This window comes from Oncorhynchus nerka, linkage group LG17, assembly GCF_034236695.1.
Source record: "Oncorhynchus nerka isolate Pitt River linkage group LG17, Oner_Uvic_2.0, whole genome shotgun sequence".
Lineage (NCBI taxonomy): Eukaryota > Metazoa > Chordata > Actinopteri > Salmoniformes > Salmonidae > Oncorhynchus > Oncorhynchus nerka.
The window spans coordinates 2,903,752-2,919,955 of NC_088412.1; the positions used below are offsets into that span (position 1 = coordinate 2,903,752).

A 16,204-nucleotide genomic window follows, 5' to 3' on the forward strand; every position below is an offset into this window, starting at 1 on the left:
CAAGGTTCTTAGCGCTCTGGGAGGAGGACACGATGGAGTTGTCAACCGTGATGGCGAGATCATGGAACGGGCAGTCCTTCCCCGGGAGGAAGAGCAGCTCCGTCTTGCCGAGGTTCAGCTTGAGGTGGTGATCCGTCATCCACACTGATATGTCTGCCAGACATGCAGAGATGCGATTCGCCACCTGGTCATCAGAGGGGGGAAAGGAGAAGATTAATTGTGTGTCGTCTGCATAGCAATGATAGGAGAGACCATGTGAGGTTATGACAGAGCCAAGTGACTTGGTGTATAGCGAGAATAGGAGAGGGCCTAGAACAGAGCCCTGGGGGACACCAGTGGTGAGAGCACGTGGTGAGTAGACAGATTCTCGCCACTCCACCTGGTAGGAGCGACCTGTCAGGTAGGACGCAATCCAAGCGTGGGCCGCGCCGGAGATGCCCAACTCCGAGAGGGTGGAGAGGAGGATCTGATGGTTCACAGTATCGAAGGCAGCCGATAGGTCTAGAAGGATGAGAGCAGAGGAGAGAGAGTTAGCTTTAGCAGTGCGGAGCGCCTCCGTGATACAGAGAAGAGCAGTCTCAGTTGAATGACTAGTCTTGAAACCTGACTGATTTGGATCAAGAAGGTCATTCTGAGAGAGATAGCGGGAGAGCTGGCCAAGGACGGCACGTTCAAGAGTTTTGGAGAGAAAAGAAAGAAGGGATACTGGTCTGTAGTTGTTGACATCGGAGGGATCGAGTGTAGGTTTTTTCAGAAGGGGTGCAACTCTCGCTCTCTTGAAGACGGAAGGGACGTAGCCAGCGGTCAGGGATGAGTTGATGAGCGAGGTGAGGTAAAGGAGAAGGTCTCCGGAAATGGTCTGGAGAAGAGAGGAGGGGATAGGGTCAAGCGGGCAGGTTGTTGGGCGGCCGGCCGTCACAAGACGCGAGATTTCATCTGGAGAGAGAGGGGAGAAAGAGGTCAGAGCACAGGGTAGGGCAGTGTGAGCAGAACCAGCGGTGTCGTTTGACTTAGCAAACGAGGATCGGATGTCGTCGACCTTCTTTTCAAAATGGTTGACGAAGTCATCTGCAGAGAGGGAGGAGGGGGGGGAGGGGGAGGAGGATTCAGGAGGGAGGAGAAGGTGGCAAAGAGCTTCCTAGGGTTAGAGGCAGATGCTAGACCAGCCAGGGACAGTGTAGACCAGCCAGAGACAGTGTAGACCAGCCAGAGACGGTGTATACCAGCCAGAGATGGTGTATACCAGCCAGAGATGGTGTATACCAGCCAGAGATGGTGTATACCAGACAGAGACAGTGTAGACCAGCCAGAGATGGTGTAGACCAGCCAGAGATGATGTATACCAGCCAGAGATGGTGTATACCAGCCAGAGACAGTGTAGACCAGCCAGAGATGGTGTATACCAGCCAGAGACAGTGTAGACCAGCCAGAGACAGTGTAGACTAGCCAGAGACAGTGTAGACCAGCCAGAGATGGTGTATACCAGCCAGCGACAGTGTAGACAAGCCAGAGACAGTGTAGACCAGCCAGAGATGGTGTAGACCAGCCAGAGACAGTATAGACCACCCAGAGACAGTGTAGATCAGCCAGAGACGGTGTAGACCAGCCAGAGACAGTGTAGACTAGCCAGAGACAGTGTAGACTAGCCAGAGACAGTGTAGACAAGCCAGAGATGGTGTATACCAGCCAGAGATGGTGTATACCAGCCAGAGACAGTGTAGACCAGCCAGAGACAGTGTAGACTAGCCAGAGATGGTGTATACCAGCCAGAGATGGTGTAGACCAGCCAGAGACAGCGTAGACCAGCCAGAGATGGTGTATACCAGCCAGAGATGGTGTATACAAGCCAGAGACAGTGTAGACAAGCCAGAGATGGTGTATACCAGCCAGAGATGGTGTATACCAGCCAGAGACAGTGTAGACCAGCCAGAGACAGTGTAGACTAGCCAGAGATGGTGTATACCAGCCAGAGATGGTGTATACCAGCCAGAGATGGTGTATACCAGCCAGAGATGGTGTATACCAGCCAGAGACAGTGTAGACAAGCCAGAGATGGTGTATACCAGCCAGAGATGGTGTATACCAGCCAGAGACAGTGTAGACCAGCCAGAGACAGTGTAGACTAGCCAGAGATGGTGTATACCAGCCAGAGATGGTGTAGACCAGCCAGAGACAGCGTAGACTAGCCAGAGATGGTGTATACCAGCCAGAGATGGTGTATACAAGCCAGAGATGGTGTATACCAGCCAGAGATGGTGTAGACCAGCCAGAGATGGTGTAGACCAGCCAGAGACGGTGTATACCAGCCAGAGATGGTGTATACCAGCCAGAGACAGTGTAGACCAGCCAGAGATGGTGTATACCAGCCAGAGACAGTGTAGACCAGCCAGAGACAGTGTAGACAAGCCAGAGACAGTGTAGACCAACCAGAGACAGTGTAGACAAGCCAGAGACAGTGTAGACATTTACATTACATTACATTTACATTTAAGTCATTTAGCAGACGCTCTTATCCAGAGCGACTTACAAATTGGTGCATTCACCTTATGACATCCAGTGGAACAGCCACTTTACAATACTGCATCTAAATATTTTAAGGGGGGGGGTGAGAAGGATTACTTTATCCTATCCTAGGTATTCCTTAAAGAGGTGGGGTTTCAGGTGTCTCCGGAAGGTGGTGATTGACTCCGCTGTCCTGGCGTCGTGAGGGAGTTTGTTCCACCATTGGGGGGCCAGAGCAGCGAACAGTTTTGACTGGGCTGAGCGGGAACTGTACTTCCTCAGTGGTAGGGAGGCGAGCAGGCCAGAGGTGGATGAACGCAGTGCCCTTGTTTGGGTGTAGGGCCTGATCAGAGCCTGGAGGTACTGAGGTGCCGTTCCCCTCACAGCTCCGTAGGCAAGCACCATGGTCTTGTAGCGGATGCGAGCTTCAACTGGAAGCCAGTGGAGAGAGCGGAGGAGCGGGGTGACGTGAGAGAACTTGGGAAGGTTGAACACCAGACGGGCTGCGGCGTTCTGGATGAGTTGTAGGGGTTTAATGGCACAGGCAGGGAGCCCAGCCAACAGCGAGTTGCAGTAATCCAGACGGGAGATGACAAGTGCCTGGATTAGGACCTGCGCCGCTTCCTGTGTGAGGCAGGGTCGTACTCTGCGGATGTTGTAGAGCATGAACCTACAGGAACGGGCCACCGCCTTGATGTTAGTTGAGAACGACAGGGTGTTGTCCAGGATCACGCCAAGGTTCTTAGCGCTCTGGGAGGAGGACACGATGGAGTTGTCAACCGTGATGGCGAGATCATGGAACGGGCAGTCCTTCCCGGGAGGAAGAGCAGCTCCGTCTTGCCGAGGTTCAGCTTGAGGTGGTGATCCGTCATCCACACTGATATGTCTGCCAGACATGCAGAGATGCGATTCGCCACCTGGTCATCAGAGGGGGAAAGGAGAAGATTAATTGTGTGTCGTCTGCATAGCAATGATAGGAGAGACCATGTGAGGTTATGACAGAGCCAAGTGACTTGGTGTATAGCGAGAATAGGAGAGGGCCTAGAACAGAGCCCTGGGGACACCAGTGGTGAGAGCACGTGGTGAGTAGACAGATTCTCGCCACTCCACCTGGTAGGAGCGACCTGTCAGGTAGGACGCAATCAAGCGTGGGCCGCGCCGGAGATGCCCAACTCCGAGAGGGTGGAGAGGAGGATCTGATGGTTCACAGTATCGAAGGCAGCCGATAGGTCTAGAAGGATGAGAGCAGAGGAGAGAGAGTTAGCTTTAGCAGTGCGGAGCGCCTCCGTGATACAGAGAAGAGCAGTCTCAGTTGAATGACTAGTCTTGAAACCTGACTGATTTGGATCAAGAAGGTCATTCTGAGAGAGATAGCGGGAGAGCTGGCCAAGGACGGCACGTTCAAGAGTTTTGGAGAGAAAAGAAAGAAGGGATACTGGTCTGTAGTTGTTGACATCGGAGGGATCGAGTGTAGGTTTTTTCAGAAGGGTGCAACTCTCGCTCTCTTGAAGACGGAAGGGACGTAGCCAGCGGTCAGGGATGAGTTGATGAGCGAGGTGAGGTAAAGGAGAAGGTCTCCGGAAATGGTCTGGAGAAGAGAGGAGGGGATAGGGTCAAGCGGGCAGGTTGTTGGGCGGCCGGCCGTCACAAGACGCGAGATTTCATCTGGAGAGAGAGGGGAGAAAGAGGTCAGAGCACAGGGTAGGGCAGTGTGAGCAGAACCAGCGGTGTCGTTTGACTTAGCAAACGAGGATCGGATGTCGTCGACCTTCTTTTCAAAATGGTTGACGAAGTCATCTGCAGAGAGGGAGGAGGGGGGGGAGGGGGAGGAGGATTCAGGAGGGAGGAGAAGGTGGCAAAGAGCTTCCTAGGGTTAGAGGCAGATGCTAGACCAGCCAGGGACAGTGTAGACCAGCCAGAGACAGTGTAGACCAGCCAGAGATGGTGTATACCAGCCAGAGATGGTGTATACCAGCCAGAGATGGTGTATACCAGACAGAGACAGTGTAGACCAGCCAGAGATGGTGTAGACCAGCCAGAGATGATGTATACCAGCCAGAGATGGTGTATACCAGCCAGAGACAGTGTAGACCAGCCAGAGATGGTGTATACCAGCCAGAGACAGTGTAGACCAGCCAGAGACAGTGTAGACAAGCCAGAGACAGTGTAGACCAACCAGAGACAGTGTAGACAAGCCAGAGACAGTGTAGACCAGCCAGAGACAGTGTAGACCAGCCAGAGACAGTGTAGACAAGCCAGATACAGTGTAGACAAGCCAGAGACAGTGTAGACCAGCCAGAGACAGTGTAGACCAGCCAAAGACAGTGTAGACAAGCCAGGGACAGTGTAGACCAGCCAGAGACAGTGTAAACATGGTGTAGACAGTGTAAACAAGCCAGAGACAGTGTAGACCATCCAGAGACAGTATAGACCAGCCGGAGACAGTGTATACCAGCCAGAGATGGTGTAGACCAGCCAAAGACAGTGTAGACCAGCCAGGGACAGTGTAGACCAGCCAGAGACAGTGTAAACATGGTGTAGACAGTGTAAACAAGCCAGAGACAGTGTAGACCAGCCGGAGACAGTGTATACCAGCCAGAGATGGTGTAGACCAGCCAAAGACAGTGTAGACCAGCCAGAGACAGTGTAGACAAGCCAGAGAACGTATAGACCAGCCAGAGATAGTGTAGACCAGCCAGAGACAATGTAGACCAGCCAGAGACAGTGTAGACCAGCCAGAGACAGTGTAAACATGGTGTAGATCAGCCAGAGACAGTGTAGACCAGCCATCCACAATGTAGGCCAGTCACACCGTAGACAATGCCAGTCAAAGCTGAAGGCGTGGACCTCATCCAGCCTGAAGGTGAACCTGTTGCAGGTGTGGACCTCATCCAGACTGAAGGTGAACCTGTTGCGGGTGTGGACCTCATCCAGACTGAAGGTGAACCTGTTGCAGGTGTGGTCCTCATCCAGCCTGAAGGTGAACCTGTTGCAGGTGTGGTCCTTAACCAGCCTGAAGGTGAACCTGTTGCAGGTGTGGTCCTCATCCAGCCTGAAGGTGAACCTGTTGCAGGTGTGGACCTCATCCAGCCTGAAGGTGAACCTGTTGCGGGTGTCGACCTCATCCAGACTGAAGGTGAATCTGTTGCAGGTGTGGTCCTTAACCAGCCTGAAGGTGAACCTGTTGCAGGTGTGGACCTCAACCTGAGTTGGTCTAGTTGACCACTCCGATTGACTGTAAACTGTACACCTTTCCTAGAGTCATCTAGTAGAGGGCTCTCCTCGGTCAAGACCAGAACATTCCGTCCCACCTGGTTTAACAGAATGTTGACCAACTCAACCACAAGATCCAGAACCTTCTCCTCCACTTTTACTCCTCTCCTGTCCTCTGCATTATAGTATAGAGGAGACGAGACGAGACCAGAGGAGACGAGAGAACACTTTTTTCTGTAAGACTGGCTTGTGTGATTGATCCTCAGAGTTACTATGACCACTGGAGGGATGTTTGATCTCTTGTGGCTGCAGCTACAGACCAGGGCCAATGCTGCTGTGGTCTGGAAGGTAAACACACCATGGAATTTCACTAGCTGTCTCAGACAATGCTGGCTAAAGCAAATAGAATCATAAAACCAGCTCTGCTGTGTGAGTTCACCCACTTCCACCAGATACAGGGCCTTCAGAAGGTACTCACACCACTTGACTTTTTCCACATTTTGTTGTGTTACAGCCTGAATTTAAAACAGATTACAATTACATGCTGTGTCACTGGCCTACACACAGTACCCTACAATAAAATGAAAAGCTGAAATGTCTTCAGTCAATAAGTATTCAACCCCTTTGTATAGCAAGCCAAAAATAAGTTCAGTAGTGTGCTTAACAAGTCACATAACAAGTTGTATGGACTCTCTTGGTGTGCAATAATAGTGTTTAAAATCAGATCAAATTATATTTGTCTCCTGCGCCGAATACAAAAGGTGAAATGCTTACTTATAAGCCCTTTAACAAACAACGATGAGGTTTTGTTTTAAGTAAGAAAATACATTTGCTAAAATCATTTCTTAAAAATCTAATAAACTCAATAAAATAACCCAATATAATACACAGTGAATTTGTCCCAAAACTTTTGGTAAAATGGTGACTATTGAATAAAAACATGTATACGCACTACGCGCTTCAGCACTCAGCGGTCCCGTTCTGTGAGTTTGTGTGGTCTACCACTTTGTGACTGAGCCGTTGTTGCTCCTAGACGTTTCCACTTTACAATAACAGCACTTACAGTTGATCGGGGGGCACCTCTAGCAGTGTAGAAATTTAACAAACTGAATTGTTGGAAAGGTGGCATCCTATAATGGTACCACGTTGAAAGTCACTGAGCTTTTCAAGTAAGGCCATTCTACTGCCAATGTTTGTCAATGGAGATTTCATGGCTGTGTCCTTGATTTTATACACCTGTCAGCACAGGTAATAGCCGAATTCACTCATTTGAAGGGGTGTCCACATACTTTTGGCCATACAGTGTACATTCCTTCATCCTGCTGTACTTTCAACTGTTGTTGCCTACATACCAAACGGCACCCTATTCCCTATGGGTCCTGGTCAAAAGTAGTGCGCTCAATAGGGAATAGGGGGTCATTTGGGACACAGGCGCATGCCCAACGGCACAGAGCTAAGCTGTTGTGTCCCACTACAAGAAGATCGGTCAAAGTCCCAAAGAGATTTACTGGACCTTCTCAGGTTTAGATAACATCAAGGCTCCATCCCAAATTTGCACCCTATTCCCAATGTAGTGCACTACTTTTGATCAGAGCCCATAAGGTAAAGTAGTGCACTACACAACGACTAGTGTGCCATTTTGGGACACCTCAGACTTATTGCTCTTGAAGGGAGTTTTGTTTTGTGTATCTAATCATTGATTGGCTTTGCCATGTGGGAGTTGTTTGTCAGCCGTGGAGGATTTACCTCTTGGTCATATTAGGGATAATTATTTCATGCTGTCCAAACCAAGAGAACATCACAAGGGGGGAAGAGAGGGGTCCAGGATATTAAAAGGTAATTTCGTTGACTTACATGATTCTATAGTAAACTTCATTCATTGCATTTTACTGTGTACAATGTCACAACTACAATATGGTTTCATATTCAAGGTTCAAATGATGTGTTTCTTTGGGACAAGGGCATGTCAGACATTTTATTTAATTCTAAGTGCAAATGAACTCTGAAAGTGTATCAATCAAAACTGCCTGTAATAAATCAGATATTATACACTGCTACACAACTGTAGCCTATATTTAGATTAAATTCCCAAGTGCAGGACTGTTATGAAAATGTGCCAACTTGATCTGATAAGAACAGTCGGTTAATGGCTCTTCGCCTCCTATCTCATGCAGACTGGCTACAAGTTTTTTTGTGCGCAAAACCTATTTAGTTTTTTTTTATAGGCTTCCGTTATGGGAAATAGTTTTGGTAATTAAAAAAACACAATTGGAGATATCAGTAGGATATAATTATAACTTATAAAATAATACATATTTGATCACGTCTTTCCCACGACTATAAAATGTTTGCTCTTATTTTCTTCCCAACGTGTGATTTGGTATGAGGCGCGCGCGGACACATCTCATTTACGCCTCTTTTACTACTTGTTCTGTATTCAGACCTTATTTCGGGTGAGATAATGGGATCATTTATTAAAAGTTTCAATTAGTCGCAACATGCCGCCGATGCTGTACTCCCGACGAGAAAATGCGCATTACAATTTAATGATTTCCAATTTTTTTTAAATCATGCATGGCAGAGGCAGGCCTACTACAATTGAGATTACGATTCCATGTCATCAAAAAAAAAATGACTCAAATTGCAACATGTCTCTACTTGTGTGGGAAAGAGGGATTCATGTGAAAGCCAGGGTTCTATTTCCCTCAGGCAGCAGGACACAAATGGTTCCCTCACCTGTGTCGTAGACAGGAATGTGAGGCAGACAGGTGGCGAGCTGAAAGAGCCATTGTTACAGGAACGAGAGAGAGAGAGATCTGAGATCAAACCACAGGACACATCAAAGGCTCTGGAAGATGGTGTCTTTATCAAACATAATCCAGAATATTGTAGCGAACAGGAAGCGAACTCAGGTCTCTGGCATGAAAGTCCAACACCCTACACCACTTGGTGGGAATTGTAATGCGGCTCATATAGCGAGGATCGCTATAGAGAGCAAAGAGAGAGAAAGCCTTTGATAATGAAACCCTTTCTCTGTTGGCCTGTCTGTACAATCGTTAGTAATTATACAAAACGGGTTCAATTTAGTTTTCACTTTTCCCCTACTCTAATACAGGGCTCTGGTCCCCTACTCTAATACAGGGCTCTGGTCCCCTACTCTAATACAGGGCTCTGGTCCCCTACTCTAATACAGGGCTCTGGTTCCTCTACTCTAATACAGGGCTCTGGTCCCCTACTCTAATACAGGGCTCTGGTCCCCTACTCTAATACAGGGCTCTGGTCCCCTACTCTAATACAGGGCTCTGGTCCCCTACTCTAATACAGGGCTCTGGTCCCCTACTCTAATACAGGGCTCTGGTTCCTCTACTCTAATACAGGGCTCTGGTCCCCTACTCTAATACAGGGCTCTGGTTCCTCTACTCTAATACAGGGCTCTGGTCCCCTACTCTAATACAGGGCTCTGGTCCCCTACTCTAATACAGGGCTCTGGTCCCCTACTCTAATACAGGGCTCTGGTCCCCTACTCTAATACAGGGCTCTGGTTCCCTACTCTAATACAGGGCTCTGGTCCCCTACTCTAATACAGGGCTCTGGTCCCCTACTCTAATACAGGGCTCTGGTTCCTCTACTCTAATACAGGGCTCTGGTCCCCTACTCTAATACAGGGCTCTGGTCCCCTACTCTAATACAGGGCTCTGGTCCCCTACTCTAATACAGGGCTCTGGTCCCTACTCTAATACAGGGCTCTGGTCCCCTACTCTAATACAGGGCTCTGGTCCCCTACTCTAATACAGGGCTCTGGTCCCCTACTCTAATACAGGGCTCTGGTCCCTACTCTAATACAGGGCTCTGGTCCCCTACTCTAATACAGGGCTCTGGTCCCCTACTCTAATACAGGGCTCTGGTCCCCTACTCTAATACAGGGCTCTGGTCCCCTACTCTAATACAGGGCTCTGGTCCCCTACTCTAATACAGGGCTCTGGTCCCCTACTCTAATACAGGGCTCTGGTTCCTCTACTCTAATACAGGGCTCTGGTCCCCTACTCTAATACAGGGCTCTGGTCCCCTACTCTAATACAGGGCTCTGGTTCCTCTACTCTAATACAGGGCTCTGGTCCCCTACTCTAATACAGGGCTCTGGTCCCCTACTCTAATACAGGGCTCTGGTTCCTCTACTCTAATACAGGGCTCTGGTCCCCTACTCTAATACAGGGCTCTGGTTCCTCTACTCTAATACAGGGCTCTGGTTCCTCTACTCTAATACAGGGCTCTGGTCCCCTACTCTAATACAGGGCTCTGGTTCCCTACTCTAATACAGGGCTCTGGTTCCCTACTCTAATACAGGGCTCTGGTTCCCTACTCTAATACAGGGCTCTGGTCCCCTACTCTAATACAGGGCTCTGGTCCCCTACTCTAATACAGGGCTCTGGTCCCCTACTCTAATACAGGGCTCTGGTTCCTCTACTCTAATACAGGGCTCTGGGCCCCTACTCTAATACAGGGCTCTGGTTCCTCTACTCTAATACAGGGCTCTGGTCCCCTACTCTAATACAGGGCTCTGGTTCCTCTACTCTAATACAGGGCTCTGGTCCCCTACTCTAATACAGGGCTCTGGTCCCCTACTCTAATACAGGGCTCTGGTTCCCTACTCTAATACAGGGCTCTGGTTCCCTACTCTAATACAGGGCTCTGGTCCCCTACTCTAATACAGGGCTCTGGTCCCCTACTCTAATACAGGGCTCTGGTTCCTCTACTCTAATACAGGGCTCTGGTCCCCTACTCTAATACAGGGCTCTGGTTCCTCTACTCTAATACAGGGCTCTGGTTCCTCTACTCTAATACAGGGCTCTGGTCCCTCTACTCTAATACAGGGCTCTGGTCCCCTACTCTAATACAGGGCTCTGGTCCCCTACTCTAATACAGGGCTCTGGTTCCTCTACTCTAATACAGGGCTCTGGTCCCCTACTCTAATACAGGGCTCTGGTTCCTCTACTCTAATACAGGGCTCTGGTTCCCTACTCTAATACAGGGCTCTGGTTCCCTACTCTACAAAGGTAAATACCCTGACCATCGTAGTAATAGCCAAATATGGAGTGAGATAAGCCTACATCTGAATACCAATTTTATGTTAACGATACATAATGCCGTTACAAAACGCTTTACATTTTATTTAGGGTGCTTATCCAATTCAACTCTGAACATGTCTGTTTTAATGAGAGGACAGCTGTTTCTGTCCCCTGTCTCATCCACAAGATGGACGTCTGATCCTCCTGTTTTAATGAGAGGACAGATGGACATCTGATCTCCTGTTTTAATGAGAGGACAGATGGACGTCTGATCGCCTGTTTTAATGAGAGGACAGATGGACGTCTGATCTCCTGTTTTAATGAGAGGACAGATGGACATCTGATCGCCTGTTTTAATGAGAGGACAGATGGACATCTGATCGCCTGTTTTAATGAGAGGACAGATGGACGTCTGATCCTCCTGTTTTAATGAGAGGACAGATGGACGTCTGATCCTCCTGTTTTAATGAGAGGACAGATGGACATCTGATCTCCTGTTTTAATGAGAGGACAGCTGTTTCTGTCCCCTGTCTCATCCACAAGATGAAAAGCTTTGCTGTGTTAAACTGGGTGTCCCACTGACACCATGGAGACCGAGGAGGATGTTAAGGGGTTCCTAAGGGTTCACCAGAGACCCCGAGCAGGGTCTGAGTGATGACGGTGGATATGAAGCCATTAGAAGGACCATCTATCTTATAGACACTTCACTAGCCTTGAAGCCAAGCTGATACCAGGGTTAGGCTCTATTACAATCGGGGGAGGGAATTCAGGAAGATATTTCAATTTAAAATTCAGAAGTTGATCAACTTTCTTAAAGAAGTCATTGAAAATCTTTGGCCTTTTTTTAAATGGTCTAATTGTTATTTGTGTCTACTTCCTGAATTGACCATTTTAATTGAGCCCAACCCTTGTTGATACAATAGTGAAATTGTGCCTGTCTGAATCCACAGCAGCACAGGGTCCATTTAAATCAGATTCCCTCGTATAGATAAAGCCTGGATCCTATTTAGTAGTATTGTGCCACATTTTTTTAAATTTTACCTTTATTTAATTAGGCAAGTCAGTTAATTAAGAACAAATTCTTATTTTCAATGACTGCCTGTTCAGGAGCAGAACGACAGATTTGTACCTTGTCAGCTAGGGGGTTTGAACTTGCAACCTTCCGGTTACTAGTCCAAATCTCTAACCACTAGGCTACCCTGCCGCCCCACATTGGCTTCAGGAGGTTTTTAACAGTGTGGCGCGTCTTCACTGCTATGAAAGGATGTCCCCTTAATCACTGCTAGAAAAAACCTGTAGGCTATTCCATTTCATTAGAACTGGTCTCTTGTGACAGGGGTTTATTATGGATCCCCATTAGTTCCTGCCAAGGCAGCAGCTACTCTTCCTGGGGTTTATTATGGATCCCCATTAGTTCCTGCTAAGGCAGCAGCTACTCTTCCTGGGGTTTATTATGGATCCCCATTAGTTCCTGCCAAGGCAGCAGCTACTCTTCCTGGGGTTTATTATGGATCCCCATTAGTTCCTGCCAAGGCAGCAGCTACTCTTCCTGGGGTTTATTATGGATCCCCATTAGTTCCTGCCAAGGCAGCAGCTACTCTTCCTGGGGTTTATTATGGATCCCAATTAGTTCCTGCCAAGGCAGCGGCTACTCTTCCTGGGGTTTATTATGGATCCCCATTAGTTCCTGCCAAGGCAGCAGCTACTCTTCCTGGGGTTTATTTCGGATCCCATTAGTTCCTGCCAAGGCAGCAGCTACTCTTCCTGGCGTTTATTATGGATCCCCATTAGTGCCTGCCAAGGCAGCAGCTACTCTTCCTGGGATTTATTATGGATCCCCATTAGTTCCTGCCAAGGCAGCAGCTACTCTTCCTGGGGTTTATTATGGATCCCCATTAGTTCCTGTCAAGCCATCAGTTACTCTTCCTGGGTTTATTATGGATCCCCATTAGTTCCTGTCAAGGCAGCAGCTACTCTTCCTGGGGTTTATTATGGATCCCCATTAGTTCCTGCCAAGGCAGCAGCTACTCTTCCTGGGGTCCAGCAAAATTAAGGCAGTTTATAAAATAAAAAATAAAAAAACAATAGATTGACAACAGATGTAACAACATATTACGTGTCTGCCCTCAGGCCCATGCTCTACCCCAAAATATCTACAACTCAAAATCCATGTGTACATCTGTGTTTAGTGCGTATATGTTCATGTGTGTGTATGCATGTGTCTGGGCCTATTGTAAAGGTTTGTGTCTCTTCACAGTCCCCGCTGTTCCATAAGGTGTGTTTTTATCTGCTTTTTAAATCTGATTCTACTGCTGCATCAGTTACCTGATGTGGAATAGAGTTTCATGTAGTCATGGCTCTATGTAGTACTGTGGAATACAGTTCCATGTAGTCATGGCTCTATGTAGTACTGTGGAATAGAGTTCCATGTAGTCATGGCTCTATGTAGTACTGTGGAATAGAGTTCCATGTAGTCATGTCTCTATGTAGTACTGTGGAATAGAGTTCCATGTAGTCATGGCTCTATGTAGTACTGTGGAATAGAGTTCTATGTAGTCATGGCTCTATGTAGAACTGTGGAATAGAGTTCCATGTAGGCATGGCTCTATGTAGTACTGTGGAATAGAGTTCCATGTAGTCATGGCTCTATGTAGTACTGTGGAATAGAGTTCCATGTAGTCATGGCTCTATGTAGAACTGTGGAATAGAGTTCCATGTAGGCATGGCTCTATGTAGTACTGTGGAATAGAGTTCCGTGTAGTCATGGCTCTATGTAGTACTGTGGAATAGAGTCCCATGTAGTCATGGCTCTATGTAGTACTGTGGAATAGAGTCCCATGTAGTCATGGCTCTATGTAGTACTGTGGAATAGTTCCATGGAGTCATGGCTCTATGTAGTACTGTGGAATAGAGTTCCATGTAGTCATGGCTCTATGTAGTACTGTGGAATAGAGTTCCATGTAGTCATGTCTCTATGTAGTACTGTGGAATAGAGTTCCATGTAGTCATGGCTCTATGTAGTACTGTGGAATAGAGTTCTATGTAGTCATGGCTCTATGTAGAACTGTGGAATAGAGTTCCATGTAGGCATGGCTCTATGTAGTACTGTGGAATAGAGTTCCGTGTAGTCATGGCTCTATGTAGTACTGTGGAATAGAGTCCCATGTAGTCATGGCTCTATGTAGTACTGTGGAATAGAGTTCCATGGAGTCATGGCTCTATGTAGTACTGTGGAATAGAGTTCCATGTAGTCATGGCTCTATGTAGTACTGTGGAATAGAGTTCCATGTAGTCATGGCTCTATGTAGTACTGTGGAATAGAGTTCCATGGAGTCATGGCTCTATGTAGTACTGTGGAATAGAGTTCCATGTAGTCATGGCTCTATGTAGTACTGTGGAATAGAGTTCCATGTAGTCATGGCTCTATGTAGTACTGTGGAATAGAGTTCCATGTAGTCATGGCTCTATGTAGTACTGTGGAATAGAGTTCCATGTAGTCATGACTCTATATAGTACTGTGGAATAGAGTTCCATGTAGTCATGGCTCTATGTAGTACTGTGGAATAGAGTCCCATGTAGTCATGGCTCTATGTAGTACTGTGGAATAGAGTTCCATGTAGTCATGGCTCTATGTAGTACTGTGGAATAGAGTTCCATGTAGTCATGTCTCTATGTAGTACTGTGGAATAGAGTTCCATGTAGTCATGGCTCTATGTAGTACTGTGGAATAGAGTTCCATGTAGTCATGGCTCTATGTAGTACTGTGGAATAGAGTTCCATGTAGTCATGGCTCTATGTAGTACTGTGGAATAGAGTCCCATGTAGTCATGGCTCTATGTAGTACTGTGGAATAGAGTTCCATGTAGTCATGGCTCTATGTAGTACTGTGGAATAGAGTTCCATGTAGTCATGTCTCTATGTAGTACTGTGGAATAGAGTTCCATGTAGTCATGGCTCTATGTAGTACTGTGGAATAGAGTTCTATGTAGTCATGGCTCTATGTAGAACTGTGGAATAGAGTTCCATGTAGGCATGGCTCTATGTAGTACTGTGGAATAGAGTTCCGTGTAGTCATGGCTCTATGTAGTACTGTGGAATAGAGTCCCATGTAGTCATGGCTCTATGTAGTACTGTGGAATAGAGTTCCATGTAGTCATGGCTCTATGTAGTACTGTGGAATAGAGTTCCATGTAGTCATGACTCTATATAGTACTGTGGAATAGAGTTCCATGTAGTCATGGCTCTATGTAGTACTGTGGAATAGAGTCCCATGTAGTCATGGCTCTATGTAGTACTGTGGAATAGAGTTCCATGTAGTCATGTCTCTATGTAGTACTGTGGAATAGAGTTCCATGTAGTCATGTCTCTATGTAGGACTGTGGAATAGAGTTCCATGTAGTCATGTCTCTATGTAGTACTGTGGAATAGAGTTCCATGTAGTCATGGCTCTATGTAGTACTGTGGAATAGAGTTCCATGTAGTCATGTCTCTATGTAGGACTGTGGAATAGAGTTCCATGTAGTCATGGCTCTATGTAGTACTGTGGAATAGAGTTCCATGTAGTCATGTCTCTATGTAGGACTGTGGAATAGAGTTCCATGTAGTCATGGCTCTATGTAGTACTGTGGAATAGAGTTCCATGTAGTCTTGGCTCTATGTAGTACTGTGGAATAGAGTTCCATGTAGTCATGGCTCTATGTAGGACTGTGGAATAGAGTTCCATGTAGTCATGGCTCTATGTAGTACTGTGGAATAGAGTTCCATGTAGTCATGGCTCTATGTAGTACTGTGGAATAGAGTTCCATGTAGTCATGGCTCTATGTAGTACTGTGGAATAGAGTTCCATGTAGTCATGGCTCTATTAAGTACTGTGGAATAGAGTTCCATGTAGTCATGGCTCTATGTAGTACTGTGGAATAGAGTTCCATGTAGTCATGGCTCTATTAAATACTGTGCACCTTCCATAGTCTGTTTTTTTTGTGTTTTTTTTCACCTTTATTTAACCAGGTAGGCTAGTTGAGAACAAGTTCTCATTTGCAACTGCGACCTGGCCAAGATAAAGCATAGCAGTGTGAACAGACAACACAGATTACACATGGAGTAAACAATTAACAAGTCAATAACACAGTAGAAAAAAATGGGCAGTCTATATACAATGTGCAAAAGGCATGAGGAGGTAGGCGAATAATACAATTTTGCAGATTAACACTGGGGTGATAAATGATCAGATGGTCATGCAGGTAGAGATATTGTTGTTGCAAAAGAGGAAAAGTAAATAAATAAATAAAAAACTGTATAAAAACAGTATGGGAATGAGGTAGGTGAAAATGGGTGGGCTATTTACCAATAGACTATGTACAGCTGCAGCGATCGGTTAGCTGCTCGGATAGCTGATGTTTGAAGTGGTGAGAGATAAAAGTCTC

At 46.9% G+C, this 16,204-nt stretch overlaps 1 protein-coding gene across 2 annotated transcripts in view; it reads left to right on the forward strand.

The window, feature by feature from the left end:
* Nucleotides 1-7,433: 7,433 nt before the first annotated feature.
* The window catches only part of LOC115126492 (receptor for retinol uptake stra6-like), a 203,889-nt gene continuing 195,118 nt past the window's right edge, over nucleotides 7,434-16,204 (forward strand). For both annotated transcript variants that reach the window (XM_065002842.1, XM_065002843.1), the window contains exon 1: nucleotides 7,434-7,551. The gene's annotated coding sequence lies outside the window, so the exon portion shown is untranslated. The remainder of the gene's footprint in view (nucleotides 7,552-16,204) is intronic.